Raw genomic sequence first — 16,528 nt, 5'->3', positions numbered from 1 at the left:
CACCCTTCGTAACGTGTCTCCCACGAAAAAAACGTCACTTTCACACTAACCACCTTTCGTTTTAACTCTCGCGACGATAACTGAAATGTTGACGCGCGCCGGACAGATTCACGGACATACAACCACCCACCCACCCCGCGCCCCGGTTTCCGTCTGGACTGGTTCTGTCGTCCGAGTGAGTGCCAAAAATTAGCGTTCGTCTATTAAATGATTGTCGGATGATGATTATTGACGGACACTTTTATCGCACCCGATCACACTTTAGTTACTACCTACGTTTAGTATCGACGACGCATCGTTTCGATTATTGAAATTCGAATTGAATTTTTTTTTTTTCTAGTTTTCGACGTAGATTCGCGTGACACAAATATTATGAGCCTTTTTGGATCGATTTCGTGTGCATCACGCCATTTCTACGGGCGAACGTGAATGTGTGATGTTGACGTGATGGAAGCAACGTTTAGGCAATCCGCATTACGTATTACTATCAATTATATTTTAAACGAATGAAAACTTCAATTCAGAAGTGTGATAATCCCGATCCATTCAAGTTTTGTTAATTTTAGATTAAAAATGCGTGAGTATTGTACTATTGCTAACGATGCCAAAACATCGCATATTCAATGTAAAAAGAACAAGAGCAACGGGCCATTAAGTTAATTTAAAAATAACTCGTACCGGATAAGTCGAATACGTATCCAGGGAAAATTTATTAATTTTAAAATTGACCGGCGGAAACAGGTTCTCGCCTCCCACCACTTTTGTGTAGCGGCCGCCAAATCAATTTTGTTTTTATATAATTGATTCAAAAATTGAAATTCACGCATAGTTATCTGTGCCTGAAGTGGGTCATTTTCATTGCATTGTTAGTAAGATCGAAACCATAGAAACCATACAAAACGCATACGACTATTTCTGTTTTTCATTTCACGCACTGTTTTTTATTAGTTACCTAGCAACATGGTCACTGCATTGAAACTTCAGAGTTCCTTCAAAAATTTTGAATTTTTAATTTCAATTTTTTGAATCAATGATTTAATATAAAAATAACTATTGTGGAAAACAGCAAAAAATAAAATAATACCACTAATTGGCGGCTGGTCAGGATAGACCTAACGTTCGAAATTTAGAAAAATATTTTTTTTATTTTAATACTGTTACTTTTCTAATGAAGTGCGAAATAAGTTGTGCCCCATAGCTATCTTTTTTATTTTTCACTACGACAATTACAAAGTGTTGATATTCACAACTTTTCGTGAGCACTTCGATAGAAATGAACAAGAACGCAGGAAAATTCCACACCGAATATTAATATTCTGTCTTGGCCCATGTTTACTTTTATCTACCGCAAAACAAAATGTTCGGATTTGTCAGGGGTATTCTGATTTAAAAAAAGAAGAACATTTGACGAATATTTTAAGTCTCAAACGTTTGGAAAATAATGCAACAACAATTCATAGACTACAAAAAAGCCTATGATTCAGTACCACATTCATGGTTAATTAAAATTCTTAAAATTTATAAAATTAATATTAAATTAAATCACCTTCTTTATATGGATGACATAAAACTTAACAATAACTGAAAATCAATCAATATGTCGTGGTCATTACGAAAATTTAGAATATATAACTAAAGAAGGAGAAATCATTAAAAATTTAAATAAAGGAGAATTTTATAAATATTTAGGTATTAATCAATCAAATCAAATTAAATCTATTCTTTTGGTGTTATAAAATGGTCCAAAACTAATTTAAAGAATATAAATATTCAAACTAGAGTTCTCTTTACAAAATTTTGTAAACATCACCCCAAATCTGCTGTTGAAAGATTTAATTTACCACGCGAAAATGGTGGTAGGGGTTTTTCAAATCTAGAAATTCTACAACACAATCAAATTGCTTCACTAAAAAATTATTTTCTCAATAGAGCTCGTGATATGACACTATAGCAAATATAAAACAAAAGTCTTTACATGGGAGATATTTTAAAGAGCTGAGGGTTTTATATTTGCAATACAAGATCTTGCACCGTTTTGGCTCACAGCGAATATAAAAAACGTCATGATATATTCGCAAAAATTATACACATGAATTTAGCAGTTAAATTCAATTTATTAAAGGATACACAACCACATTACATTTATAAACCAGAAAGTTGTTTAGAAAATGACAATTACAAATTATATTTTGATCGCACAGTTTTAACTGACATTCACATTCAGCATAACAGACCAGACATTATTATTTTAAATAAACAACAAAAGCAAGCATATCTTTTAGATATAGCTGTTCCAAATTCACACAATATAACACAGACATATAATACAAAAATTAATAAATATATTATTATAATTTCAGCAACAGGAATAGTACCGCAATCTCTTTTTAAAAATTTAAAAATTTTGGACTTAGAGAACACATAAAACACAAAAAAGTCAAAATGTGGAGGCGAGACGCCGGTAATTATGTTGATAAGCACTGCACTACTGCCGCCGGGTGGAGGTGGGATACGAAAAGAAGATGCTCTCACTGCTCTCACTCACAATAAGTTCGGAAAAACCGAATTTTATTATCGTATTTAATTGACGTCACAGTGTTACTTTGGCGAAACAGGAGCTCGCTTTTCGAAGGCATGATGAAAAAGACAGACGAATCAATTTGATATATAAAACCTAACAGGAACGGCTGGTCCATGAGGTCATTTGGGTAATGACCCCCTAAAAAATAAAGGTTTTACCCAACACCAGCCGCGACTGCAATGTACACAAGACTATGACTGCTACATATTATGTTATTTCAACCAAATCAGAAGTACAATAATTTTGAAAAGTAAGTGCAATGTATACTTCTAAATCTATCTAAATTTATTAATATGTAATTTTTTTCAAAACTATCGATCTTTCTTTGAAACATTTTCAATTCACAATTCACTGTTGGAAGCGCTGTACTTTTTAGTATAAATACGTATACGAAAAATTAAAATAATAGTTGAATTAACACATCGTTAAATGTTACGAGGAACATAGTTTTTTGGATTACACAGCAAAATCTTGGAATTTCAGTCCGATATTACTCCATTGAGTCTTTGGACTCACAAATAAATACCTCGAAAAGCCGACAAACATCTGTCTAGAACTTTTCTAGTAACCAGAGGGTATCGTAAACGACCCGTGTTTAGACCTCTTTCGTGAAAGTGACCGACCGCCGGCGCCGCTCGATTTCGTCATAAATCTCAGCCGTACCCCCCACGATAATTGACAAGTCTGTCATACAGCCCTACCATTTAAAACCTTTATTCTCTTCGTTTTAAAAATAGTTTCGCATGGTTTTTCTCTCTTCTCGTTTTACAATGGTCCAGTGACTAATAAATGAGTGTTGTGTTATGAGTTTGTTCGAGCTCAAAAAAACGTGGTTCGAAATTGTTTAACGTTTAACGAATGGTAAGTTATTCTAGTTTTTATGTTGGTCTTAACGTGTTAGGGGCCAAGAATACAACATTGTCTGTCCATTATAACATAGAACTGATATGTTGAATTCAGATCTCTAATTATTTAAAAACCAAAAAAATAAAGCAGCAGTCAAAGTGGCATGTACGCGTAACCTAATATATATTTTTTTTACATTAAAAGATCGCCGTCTTCCTCGTCGCACTTACGACATTTGCATATGTTATCTTTGTTAAACTCACGGAAGGAATATAATGAACCGGTCACCCGTCCAAGTGCTGACCGCTGCCCGCGTGGCTTACCTTCGGTGATCGAACGACAACCTTTACCGTTTGACGAGTTTTTATTCTGCAATTGTTTACAATTAATCGACAAAAAAAATTGTTTTCTTAATTATCTAGTACTTAAAGCTATGAATCTACATTATACGGGTCTGTGCATGTTTCCGAATACCTGCACGAAAAACAAATCGGTTCGGTGGTTGCTATGGATTTCAAAAAAAAACAAAAAGTGTTGGGGGGCAACGGCACGCGGTGTTCCCAAGCGGTCACCCATCCAAGTACTGACCGCGCCCGACGTTGCTTAACTTCGGTGATCGGACGAGAACCGGTGCTTTTCAACGTGGTATGGCCGTTGCCGTGGTGTTTAGGTGTGATCGTTGGTGTAAAATATATTGCTTTTAACATTCCGATGCACGAATATGAACATCAAAACGCGATGCGTTTCGTTTCCGTATGCACTTACCCTCTGACGACCGACGTCGGACCGAACTAACGGGAAATCCCACAACAACCACCACGTCACGCTCTAACGACAAGAGAGACTACTAGACGGACTGGCGATCTCCCGCGTCGCACATTTTTCGACCGCCGGCGGCGGTGGAAAATCCAGAATTTCACCCCACCTACCGCGCTGCTTGCTCCGACGACGACGAGATTCCCACATTTGGATCGACCGAAATATGTAAGTAATATCAGGAAGTTCCGATTTTCGAGAGGAGACCTGTGTTTCTATTTACCTATCTATAATAATTATCGTTATAATCATCATATCATTATTATTATTATTAACATTATTATTTATTACCATTATTATTATTATTATTATTATTTATCGTCCCTCGGATTCGGCGATCTTCGAAAATCCAAGTTGGACCGTTAGACATTCGAACGCGGTGTGCGTGGCTGACGAGTTGTTATTTTTGGCGTTTTTTCTTCGATCTTCACCCCGACTTCGGACGACGCAGGTCGGACACGAAATTACGAAGAGAGAAAGACGGAAGAAAGGAAGAAAACCTGAAGATCCGTCGAAGAAAATATCGGAAAACTCGTAGGTGCGGCATCGGTCGGACGATGAAGACCGTCTCCTTTCGGATGATCCTCTCGACGGACTTTCGGCCGTCCCGAAGGGTCCGGACGGCAACGGGACCCGTCGTCGACTCGTCCCGTTTCAACTTCCGCCGAAAACGATCGACCTGAACGTCGGAGAGGCGGTTCGCGGCATCCTGTTGTCGGAATTGCCTCGGTTCGAACACCAGGTCCTTTCTGTGCTTCGACCGTTTCGGAAGCGTTTGGCGACGCGAAGATGTCGTAAAATCGAGAAGGGGCGCGGTATTCCGGGAAGAGATGGACCAATATTTCGGCGAACGAAATATGGATTCCCAGGAATCGACGCGTCTACCCCGCACCGCCGACGTAAACCGTCGGTCCCGAATCGAAACCGTGACGACCCGGATTTAGGGCTGGTGGTTGGAGGGGCGTGTACCTGATTCGAAACCCACCGACGTTCCGAGACGAACTTCGCTATCTCCAGGGAAACTTCGGAAACCGAGTTCGGCCAGCTTGATCACACGGTGGCGATGGTGATCGAGGAAAGAGGACGATGCCATCACGCGGGCAACGATTCCGAGGCCTGCAATTTCTTCGACGGCGGACGCGGTGCGCGTTCAGTCTTCCGTCCGCAGTGGCGACTATTTTATAAAGACTTAGAAAATTTTTTTGTTCAATTCTCGTTCACGAGGTGCTCGAAGTGTACGTGTGTGAGCAAGTGTTTTTTCAATAATTATTATTAACTTTTAACGTTTTAACGTGAAAGATGGCCGACGTCGAAAATCAAACAGCATCATCGGTCACCACCGGTTCCGCTGCCACCCCTCAATCCCACGCGAAGAAAGAGAAAAAAGCGAAAAATCCCAGGGCGAAACCGTCCCATCCTCCGACATCCGAGATGGTAAACAACGCCATCAAGGGACTCAAGGAACGCGGAGGATCGTCTCTTCAGGCCATCAAGAAGTTCGTCGCCGCAAATTACAAAGTCGACGCCGAAAAGGTCGCCCCTTTCATCAAGAAATATCTGAAAGGCGCCGTGGCGTCGGGATCTCTGGTTCAGACGAAAGGTAAGGGCGCGTCGGGTTCGTTCAAGCTCGCCTCGTCCACCTCCGGTGGTGCCAAAGTCGCCTCCGCCTCCGACAAGAGGAAACCCGCTTCGTCCGCCGCATCCAAGACGAAAAAATCATCCGCCAAACGTACCGCCGTCGCGACGACTTCCGACAAGGCTTCCTCGAAGACAGCCAAAAAACAAGCCTCCCCCAAAGCGAAGAAGACTGCTGCCGAAAAGAAGAGCGCCGTCGCTGCCTCCGCCGCCGCAGCGAAAGCCAAGAAATCGGCCGCCTCCTCGGCAGAAAAGAAAACTAGAGCCGCCCCGAAACCCCGATCGCCTTCCAAAGCGAAGAAATCTAACAAGGCTGGTCCGACTAAAAAACCCAAAGCACCCAAACCCAAGACAGCCAAAGCCATTCCTGTCAAGGTGAAAAAGGCCGCTTCGCCGAAGAGGAAAAAGTGAGAAACGTGGATGGATACTAGACTCATGTTCGTTCGGCTGTGCCTCGTTCCGACGTCATCATCGTACTACCGGCAACGGGGCACGCACAAATGGCCCTTTTCAGGGCCACACGATAATCTACGACGAAAAAAAGAAATAAAACTATCCTTACGGCGAAACCAAATAAAATAGATAGCATCAGCTGGCAGGTAGGTGATGACAGGATGCAATAAAATTTTACGAACGACCGCAACCCAACCCGAATCGAGAGGACCGACCGATTATTGACATTTTTATTTTATTCATTTCCGGTTGAAGGGCGATATATTTTTTTTTTTTGCCTGTAAAGTTTGAGGTTCTGAAAAGAACCGATTTTTTTGTTATAAAATTCGTGTTTCGTTTTTCTCGGGATGTTGTTGTTCTTCCGAAACACGATGTGGAAAAATTTAAGCGCGTTCACCCCGAATACGTCTGGCAAGTTGGATGTCCTTTGGCATGATGGTTACACGTTTGGCGTGGATGGCGCACAAATTCGTGTCCTCGAACAGACCGACCAAGTAAGCTTCGCTCGCTTCCTGGAGGGCCATCACGGCGGAGCTTTGGAAGCGCAAATCGGTTTTGAAATCCTGAGCGATCTCCCTCACCAAACGTTGAAAGGGAAGCTTGCGGATGAGCAACTCGGTACTTTTCTGGTAACGACGGATCTCACGCAGAGCCACGGTACCAGGTCTGTAACGGTGGGGCTTCTTGACGCCGCCAGTGGCGGGAGCGCTTTTCCTGGCCGCTTTGGTAGCCAGTTGTTTCCTGGGGGCTTTTCCTCCGGTGGACTTGCGTGCGGTCTGCTTGGTCCTGGCCATTTCGAATGAAACGAATGAAAAACAAAACTGACAATTATTAAAATCGACTCTGACGATCGTTAGACGTGCACGCGTCGAAAGGTAAACGGGTACTAAAAATTCCGCCATATTAAATTGTACTTTTATACGTGAACAAAGTCAACGGCTGACTTCGTCGATTGGTCGATGGTGAACCGTTGAATCTATATAAGGCTCCGTTAGTTGAAATTTTGCGGTAGTTGACTTCCTAGGGACGAGGTGTGCAGGTATTTTGTGTCAGTTGAAATAATCTGAAAAGATGACCGGTCGCGGTAAAGGAGGCAAAGGATTGGGAAAAGGAGGAGCGAAGCGTCATCGCAAAGTCCTGCGTGACAACATCCAGGGCATCACGAAACCCGCTATCAGAAGATTGGCTCGTCGTGGCGGCGTGAAACGTATTTCCGGTTTGATCTACGAAGAAACTCGCGGAGTCCTGAAAGTGTTCTTGGAAAATGTCATCCGAGATGCCGTCACCTACACGGAACACGCCAAACGTAAAACCGTGACAGCGATGGACGTCGTCTACGCTTTGAAACGTCAAGGACGCACCCTCTACGGTTTCGGAGGTTAATTTCCTGGCGCTCTTCACCGTTCGAGAAAACCAGAATAAAATACGAAATACAAAATCGGTTCTTTTCAGAACCACAAAATAAAAATAAGAGGAAAAAAAAGAAACATGATGTTCTTTCGAGAAACAACGGACAATTATTACTAACTGACTACCTGATAAATGTACCAAGATCGTAAACACCCCTTGCTTTCCTTTTGGCATTGCAGTCGTAAATGATTTTCCTTTTGGCATTGCAGTCGTAAATGATAATAATACAAAAAGAAAAGATGCATCGGTCATTTTACGAAAAAAAAAAGCTATAGTGGCCCTGAGAAGGGCCGATATTTTGAGTTTTCGCCACGGAGATGGATCGATCGTTCGTTTAAGGTTTCTTCTCGGTTTTTTTGGGTAAAAGTACGGCCTGAATGTTGGGTAAGACACCGCCTTGGGCGATCGTAACTCCGGACAGGAGTTTGTTCAATTCCTCGTCGTTTCTGATGGCCAGCTGCAGATGACGCGGTATAATACGTGTCTTCTTGTTGTCACGGGCAGCGTTTCTGCCAATTCTAGAACTTCGGCGGCTAAGTACTCCATGACGGCGGCCAAATAGACGGGAGCTCCTGCACCGACGCGTTCCGCGTAATTTCCTTTTCTGAGAAGACGATGTATCCTACCCACCGGAAACTGGAGACCGGCACGGCTCGAACGGGATTTCGCTTTTCCCTTCACTTTACCTCCTTTACCGCGACCTGACATTTTAAGTTCGTTCGTTAGACACCACGAGAAGTAATAAAACTGACGGACGGGACTCGTCGATTGTAAAAGCTGGTAGCTGTGCTTCGAATTTATAGCCTCCGTGATAGGAGAATAGGACGTGACGATTGGTGGGAGCCCGTTTTCAGGTGGGGTTCTGGTGAACACACTACCTATCAGAAAGGTGGTGGTGCAAAGTTAACGCACGCACACGAGTCAGAGCAGTTCGCGAGTTTGTTGAATCGAATTGAATTGAAATGAAAAATGCCGCCGAAGACAAGTGGTAAGGCAGCCAAGAAGGCCGGGAAAGCTCAGAAGAACATTTCCAAGAGCGACAAAAAAAAGAAGCGCAGGAGGAAGGAGAGCTATGCCATCTACATCTACAAGGTGTTGAAACAAGTCCATCCCGACACCGGTATCTCTAGTAAGGCTATGAGCATAATGAACAGTTTCGTGAACGACATCTTCGAACGTATCGCCGCTGAAGCTTCCCGTCTGGCACACTACAACAAACGTTCGACGATCACCAGCAGAGAAATTCAAACTGCCGTGCGTCTGTTGTTGCCCGGTGAGTTGGCCAAGCACGCCGTCTCCGAAGGTACCAAAGCCGTCACCAAGTACACCAGTTCGAAATAGATGTTTTTCGTTTTCGACACATTTATAAACGGTTCTTTTCAGAACCACAAAAACTCTCGAACAAAAAAGAAAAAGACGTGAAACAGCGATTTTTAATTAACTTTTATTATGTCATTATGACAGCGAAAAAATATGAAAAATGTTACATACAGTTTAAGAAAGCGAGAAATGCAAAATTTTTCTATAAAAAATAAACATGCTATTTAAGCTATGTAAATATATTGGATGAACAGTAGGCCCTTTAGGTTTCATGCATTATCGGTATTTTGCACCCATGCCTATCCAACTTGTAGTTATGTGGTTATTGTATTCGAAATAATTTAGTTGATTGAGGTTATGTTATGAATAAATTTCTATTTTGCCAGAATACAACTCTTCGGAAGAAGAAATCAAATAAACAATCGTACATCTGCTGAACAACCTAGTTGATGGTTGATGGATTTGCATTACCCAGCATATAGCCTAAATGTTCATCTTTAGTGAAATTAAAATTACTTAGCTTTTTTAAGAAAGAAAAAATTAGAACGAATTCTCATCGAAAAAACCGCGATTCCTACAAATGATACAGATGGTTTTGTAGTCGCGTATGTTATTGAATACAATGAGCCGACATTTTTCCGACTCTTTGTTTCATCGAAAACGTTGTTGACATTAGCAAGGAACGTTAAGGATTCCCTGAAACAGACAATTTCACTGTTTTGGAATAGCAGTATGTGCAAATGAGAGGACAGAAGACTTTGAAAAAAGGAGTGAACAAAACTGTACTTTAGTACAGAATGTTATGTTTATTTTAATTTCAATTGTTCCTGTTTTAATGAGATTTTTTATGTTCCTAAATCATTTTCTATTTTATTATCTCTACCTAGCATAAAAATTAAAATACTTTGCAACATTACGTTATTATACATTGCATATCTGACATAAAATACTTGCAAAAATTACTTAGCTAATTAATATTACGCATGACAACTCACATTATTTACTTTGCAAAACATTATAGAATACATAACAGATAATTGTGACCCTGTGTATTGTTCATTGGAATTAAAATAAAAAAAACGTGATTTCGTCAATCGCCGTTATTTGCGACTTCAGGCAACTGTCGCTAAGAGCTATTTTTGTTTCTCCGTTCAATTTCCCGATAAAATCGTCGACTTAGTTATTAACTTTATAATCTTTTTAATCATTCTTCAGTTAGGTGGTATCAATAATACCACAATAGCCATGTTGCCGGAGTTTTTTGATAAAAGACTTGCTAGTTGGAATACAGAAAATATTTACCAAACACCTATTCACGATAATAAACCGGGGCACTATTGTGGGTTTTCGGTTGGTTTTATATTATATTAGGTACTCACCCTTCGTAACGTGTCTCCACGAAAAAACGTCACTTTCACACTAACCACCTTTCGTTTTAACTCTCGCGACGATAACTGAAATGTTGACGCGCGCCGGACAGATTCACGGACATACAACCACCCACCCACCCCGCGCCCCGGTTTCCGTCTGGACTGGTTCTGTCGTCCGAGTGAGTGCCAAAAATTAGCGTTCGTCTATTAAATGATTGTCGGATGATGATTATTGACGGACACTTTTATCGCACCCGATCACACTTTAGTTACTACCTACGTTTAGTATCGACGACGCATCGTTTCGATTATTGAAATTCGAATTGAATTTTTTTTTTTTCTAGTTTTCGACGTAGATTCGCGTGACACAAATATTATGAGCCTTTTTGGATCGATTTCGTGTGCATCACGCCATTTCTACGGGCGAACGTGAATGTGTGATGTTGACGTGATGGAAGCAACGTTTAGGCAATCCGCATTACGTATTACTATCAATTATATTTTAAACGAATGAAAACTTCAATTCAGAAGTGTGATAATCCCGATCCATTCAAGTTTTGTTAATTTTAGATTAAAAATGCGTGAGTATTGTACTATTGCTAACGATAAAACGATAAAAAGAACAAGAGCAACGGGCCATTAAGTTAATTTAAAAATAACTCGTACCGGATAAGTCGAATACGTATCCAGGGAAAATTTATTAATTTTAAAATTAACAATAAACGAAAAAAAAAGAACAAGATTTCCGTCAGCTGTGTCATAAACGGAGACCGGCGGAAACAGGTTCTCGCCTCCCACCACTTTTGTGTAGCGGCCGCCAAATCAATTTTGTTTTTATATAATTGATTCAAAAAATTGAAATTCACGCATAGTTATCTGTGCCTGAAGTGGGTCATTTTCATTGCATTGTTAGTAAGATCGAAACCATAGAAACCATACAAAACGCATACGACTATTTCTGTTTTTCATTTCACGCACTGTTTTTTATTAGTTACCTAGCAACATGGTCACTGCATTGAAACTTCAGAGTTCCTTCAAAAATTTGAATTTTTAATTTCAATTTTTTGAATCAATGATAGAAAAAATATTGTTTATATTTAATATAAAAATAACTATTGTGGAAAACAGCAAAAAATAAAATAATACCACTAATTGGCGGCTGGTCAGGATAGACCTAACGTTCGAAATTTAGAAAAATATTTTTTTTATTTTAATACTGTTACTTTTCTAATGAAGTGCGAAATAAGTTGTGCCCCATAGCTATCTTTTTTATTTTTCACTACGACAATTACAAAGTGTTGATATTCACAACTTTTCGTGAGCACTTCGATAGAAATGAACAAGAACGCAGGAAAATTCCACACCGAATATTAATATTCTGTCTTGGCCCATGTTTATTTTTATCTACCGCAAAACAAAATGTTCGGATTTGTCAGGGGTATTCTGATTTAAAAAAAGAAGAACATTTGACGAATATTTTAAGTCTCAAACGTTTGGAAAATAATGCAACAACAATTCATAGACTACAAAAAAGCCTATGATTCAGTACCACATTCATGGTTAATTAAAATTCTTAAAATTTATAAAATTAATATTAAATTAAATCACCTTCTTTATATGGATGACATAAAACTTAACAATAACTGAAAATCAATCAATATGTCGTGGTCATTACGAAAATTTAGAATATATAACTAAAGAAGGAGAAATCATTAAAAATTTAAATAAAGGAGAATTTTATAAATATTTAGGTATTAATCAATCAAATCATATTCAACATTCAATTATAAAATTAAATCTATTCTTTTGGTGTTATAAAATGGTCCAAAACTAATTTAAAGAATATAAATATTCAAACTAGAGTTCTCTTTACAAAATTTTGTAAACATCACCCCAAATCTGCTGTTGAAAGATTTAATTTACCACGCGAAAATGGTGGTAGGGGTTTTTCAAATCTAGAAATTCTACAACACAATCAAATTGCTTCACTAAAAAATTATTTTCTCAATAGAGCTCGTGATATGACACTATAGCAAATATAAAACAAAAGTCTTTACATGGGAGATATTTTAAAGAGCTGAGGGTTTTATATTTGCAATACAAGATCTTGCACCGTTTTGGCTCACAGCGAATATAAAAAACGTCATGATATATTCGCAAAAATTATACACATGAATTTAGCAGTTAAATTCAATTTATTAAAGGATACACAACCACATTACATTTATAAACCAGAAAGTTGTTTAGAAAATGACAATTACAAATTATATTTTGATCGCACAGTTTTAACTGACATTCACATTCAGCATAACAGACCAGACATTATTATTTTAAATAAACAACAAAAGCAAGCATATCTTTTAGATATAGCTGTTCCAAATTCACACAATATAACACAGACATATAATACAAAAATTAATAAATATATTATTATAATTTCAGCAACAGGAATAGTACCGCAATCTCTTTTTAAAAATTTAAAAATTTTGGACTTAGAGAACACATAAAACACAAAAAAGTCAAAATGTGGAGGCGAGACGCCGGTAATTATGTTGATAAGCACTGCACTACTGCCGCCGGGTGGAGGTGGGATACGAAAAGAAGATGGGAAAAACCGAATTTTATTATCGTATTTAATTGACGTCACAGTTACTTTGGCGAAACAGGAGCTCGCTTTTCGAAGGCATGATGAAAAAGACAGACGAATCAATTTGATATATAAAACCTAACAGGAACGGCTGGTCCATGAGGTCATTTGGGTAATGACCCCCTAAAAAATAAAGGTTTTACCCAACACCAGCCGCGACTGCAATGTACACAAGATTTTTTCTACAATCGCAACTATGACTGCTACATATTATGTTATTTCAACCAAATCAGAAGTACAATAATTTTGAAAAGTAAGTGCAATGTATACTTCTAAATCTATCTAAATTTATTAATATGTAATTTTTTTCAAAACTATCGATCTTTCTTTGAAACATTTTCAATTCACAATTCACTGTTGGAAGCGCTGTACTTTTTAGTATAAATACGTATACGAAAAATTAAAATAATAGTTGAATTAACACATCGTTAAATGTTACGAGGAACATAGTTTTTTGGATTACACAGCAAAATCTTGGAATTTCAGTCCGATATTACTCCATTGAGTCTTTGGACTCACAAATAAATACCTCGAAAAGCCGACAAACATCTGTCTAGAACTTTTCTAGTAACCAGAGGGTATCGTAAACGACCCGTGTTTAGACCTCTTTCGTGAAAGTGACCGACCGCCGGCGCCACTCGATTTCGTCATAAATCTCAGCCGTACCCCCCACGATAATTGACAAGTCTGTCATACAGCCCTACCATTTAAAACCTTTATTCTCTTCGTTTTAAAAATAGTTTCGCATGGTTTTTCTCTCTTCTCGTTTTACAATGGTCCAGTGACTAATAAATGAGTGTTGTGTTATGAGTTTGTTCGAGCTCAAAAAAAACGTGGTTCGAAATTGTTTAACGTTTAACGAATGGTAAGTTATTCTAGTTTTTATGTTGGTCTTAACGTGTTAGGGGCCAAGAATACAACATTGTCTGTCCATTATAACATAGAACTGATATGTTGAATTCAGATCTCTAATTATTTAAAAACCAAAAAAATAAAGCAGCAGTCAAAGTGGCATGTACGCGTAACCTAATATATATTTTTTTTACATTAAAAGATCGCCGTCTTCCTCGTCGCACTTACGACATTTGCATATGTTATCTTTGTTAAACTCACGGAAGGAATATAATGAACCGGTCACCCGTCCAAGTGCTGACCGCTGCCCGCGTGGCTTACCTTCGGTGATCGAACGACAACCTTTACCGTTTGACGAGTTTTTATTCTGCAATTGTTTACAATTAATCGACAAAAAAAATTGTTTTCTTAATTATCTAGTACTTAAAGCTATGAATCTACATGATACGGGTCTGTGCATGTTTCCGAATACCTGCACGAAAAACAAATCGGTTCGGTGGTTGCTATGGATTTCAAAAAAAAACAAAAAGTGTTGGGGGGCAACGGCACGCGGTGTTCCCAAGCGGTCACCCATCCAAGTACTGACCGCGCCCGACGTTGCTTAACTTCGGTGATCGGACGAGAACCGGTGCTTTTCAACGTGGTATGGCCGTTGCCGTGGTGTTTAGGTGTGATCGTTGGTGTAAAATATATTGCTTTTAACATTCCGATGCACGAATATGAACATCAAAACGCGATGCGTTTCGTTTCCGTATGCACTTACCCTCTGACGACCGACGTCGGACCGAACTAACGGGAAATCCCACAACAACCACCACGTCACGCTCTAACGACAAGAGAGACTACTAGACGGACTGGCGATCTCCCGCGTCGCACATTTTTCGACCGCCGGCGGCGGTGGAAAATCCAGAATTTCACCCCACCCACCGCGCTGCTTGCTCCGACGACGACGAGATTCCCACATTTGGATCGACCGAAATATGTAAGTAATATCAGGAAGTTCCGATTTTCGAGAGGAGACCTGTGTTTCTATTTACCTATCTATAATAATTATCGTTATAATCATCATATCATTATTATTATTATTAACATTATTATTTATTACCATTATTATTATTATTATTATTATTTATCGTCCCTCGGATTCGGCGATCTTCGAAAATCCAAGTTGGACCGTTAGACATTCGAACGCGGTGTGCGTGGCTGACGAGTTGTTATTTTTGGCGTTTTTTCTTCGATCTTCACCCCGACTTCGGACGACGCAGGTCGGACACGAAATTACGAAGAGAGAAAGACGGAAGAAAGGAAGAAAACCTGAAGATCCGTCGAAGAAAATATCGGAAAACTCGTAGGTGCGGCATCGGTCGGACGATGAAGACCGTCTCCTTTCGGATGATCCTCTCGACGGACTTTCGGCCGTCCCGAAGGGTCCGGACGGCAACGGGACCCGTCGTCGACTCGTCCCGTTTCAACTTCCGCCGAAAACGATCGACCTGAACGTCGGAGAGGCGGTTCGCGGCATCCTGTTGTCGGAATTGCCTCGGTTCGAACACCAGGTCCTTTCTGTGCTTCGACCGTTTCGGAAGCGTTTGGCGACGCGAAGATGTCGTAAAATCGAGAAGGTGGCGCGGTATTCCGGGAAGAGATGGACCAATATTTCGGCGAACGAAATATGGATTCCCGGAATCGACGCGTCTACCCCGCACCGCCGACGTAAACCGTCGGTCCCGAATCGAAACCGTGACGACCCGGATTTAGGGCTGGTGGTTGGAGGGGCGTGTACCTGATTCGAAACCCACCGACGTTCCGAGACGAACTTCGCTATCTCCAGGGAAACTTCGGAAACCGAGTTCGGCCAGCTTGATCACACGGTGGCGATGGTGATCGAGGAAAGAGGACGATGCCATCACGCGGGCAACGATTCCGAGGCCTGCAATTTCTTCGACGGCGGACGCGGTGCGCGTTCAGTCTTCCGTCCGCAGTGGCGACTATTTTATAAAGACTTAGAAAATTTTTTTGTTCAATTCTCGTTCACGAGGTGCTCGAAGTGTACGTGTGTGAGCAAGTGTTTTTTCAATAATTATTATTAACTTTTAACGTTTTAACGTGAAAGATGGCCGACGTCGAAAATCAAACAGCATCATCGGTCACCACCGGTTCCGCTGCCACCCCTCAATCCCACGCGAAGAAAGAGAAAAAAGCGAAAAATCCCAGGGCGAAACCGTCCCATCCTCCGACATCCGAGATGGTAAACAACGCCATCAAGGGACTCAAGGAACGCGGAGGATCGTCTCTTCAGGCCATCAAGAAGTTCGTCGCCGCAAATTACAAAGTCGACGCCGAAAAGGTCGCCCCTTTCATCAAGAAATATCTGAAAGGCGCCGTGGCGTCGGGATCTCTGGTTCAGACGAAAGGTAAGGGCGCGTCGGGTTCGTTCAAGCTCGCCTCGTCCACCTCCGGTGGTGCCAAAGTCGCCTCCGCCTCCGACAAGAGGAAACCCGCTTCGTCCGCCGCATCCAAGACGAAAAAATCATCCGCCAAACGTACCGCCGTCGCGACGACTTCCGACAAGGCTTCCTCGAAGACAGCCAAAAAACA

The 16,528-nt window shown here is 40.5% G+C and overlaps 2 non-coding genes across 2 annotated transcripts; both read right to left on the bottom strand.

Moving 5' to 3' along the window:
• Positions 1 to 3,966: 3,966 nt before the first annotated feature.
• Positions 3,967 to 4,086, bottom strand: LOC138141027 (5S ribosomal RNA). Its single transcript, XR_011162928.1, has one exon. It is a non-coding gene; the product is annotated as a 5S ribosomal RNA (ribosomal RNA).
• Positions 4,087 to 14,467: 10,381 nt separating this feature from the next.
• On the bottom strand, positions 14,468 to 14,587 carry LOC138141026 (5S ribosomal RNA). Its single transcript, XR_011162927.1, has one exon. It is a non-coding gene; the product is annotated as a 5S ribosomal RNA (ribosomal RNA).
• Positions 14,588 to 16,528: the final 1,941 nt, after the last annotated feature.

Source organism: Tenebrio molitor, unplaced genomic scaffold (genome assembly GCF_963966145.1).
Source record: "Tenebrio molitor unplaced genomic scaffold, icTenMoli1.1 SCAFFOLD_807, whole genome shotgun sequence".
Classification (NCBI taxonomy): Eukaryota; Metazoa; Arthropoda; class Insecta; order Coleoptera; family Tenebrionidae; genus Tenebrio; species Tenebrio molitor.
Note: the sequence above shows the minus strand (reverse complement) of the source record. Positions and strands in the feature narration are given on the sequence as shown.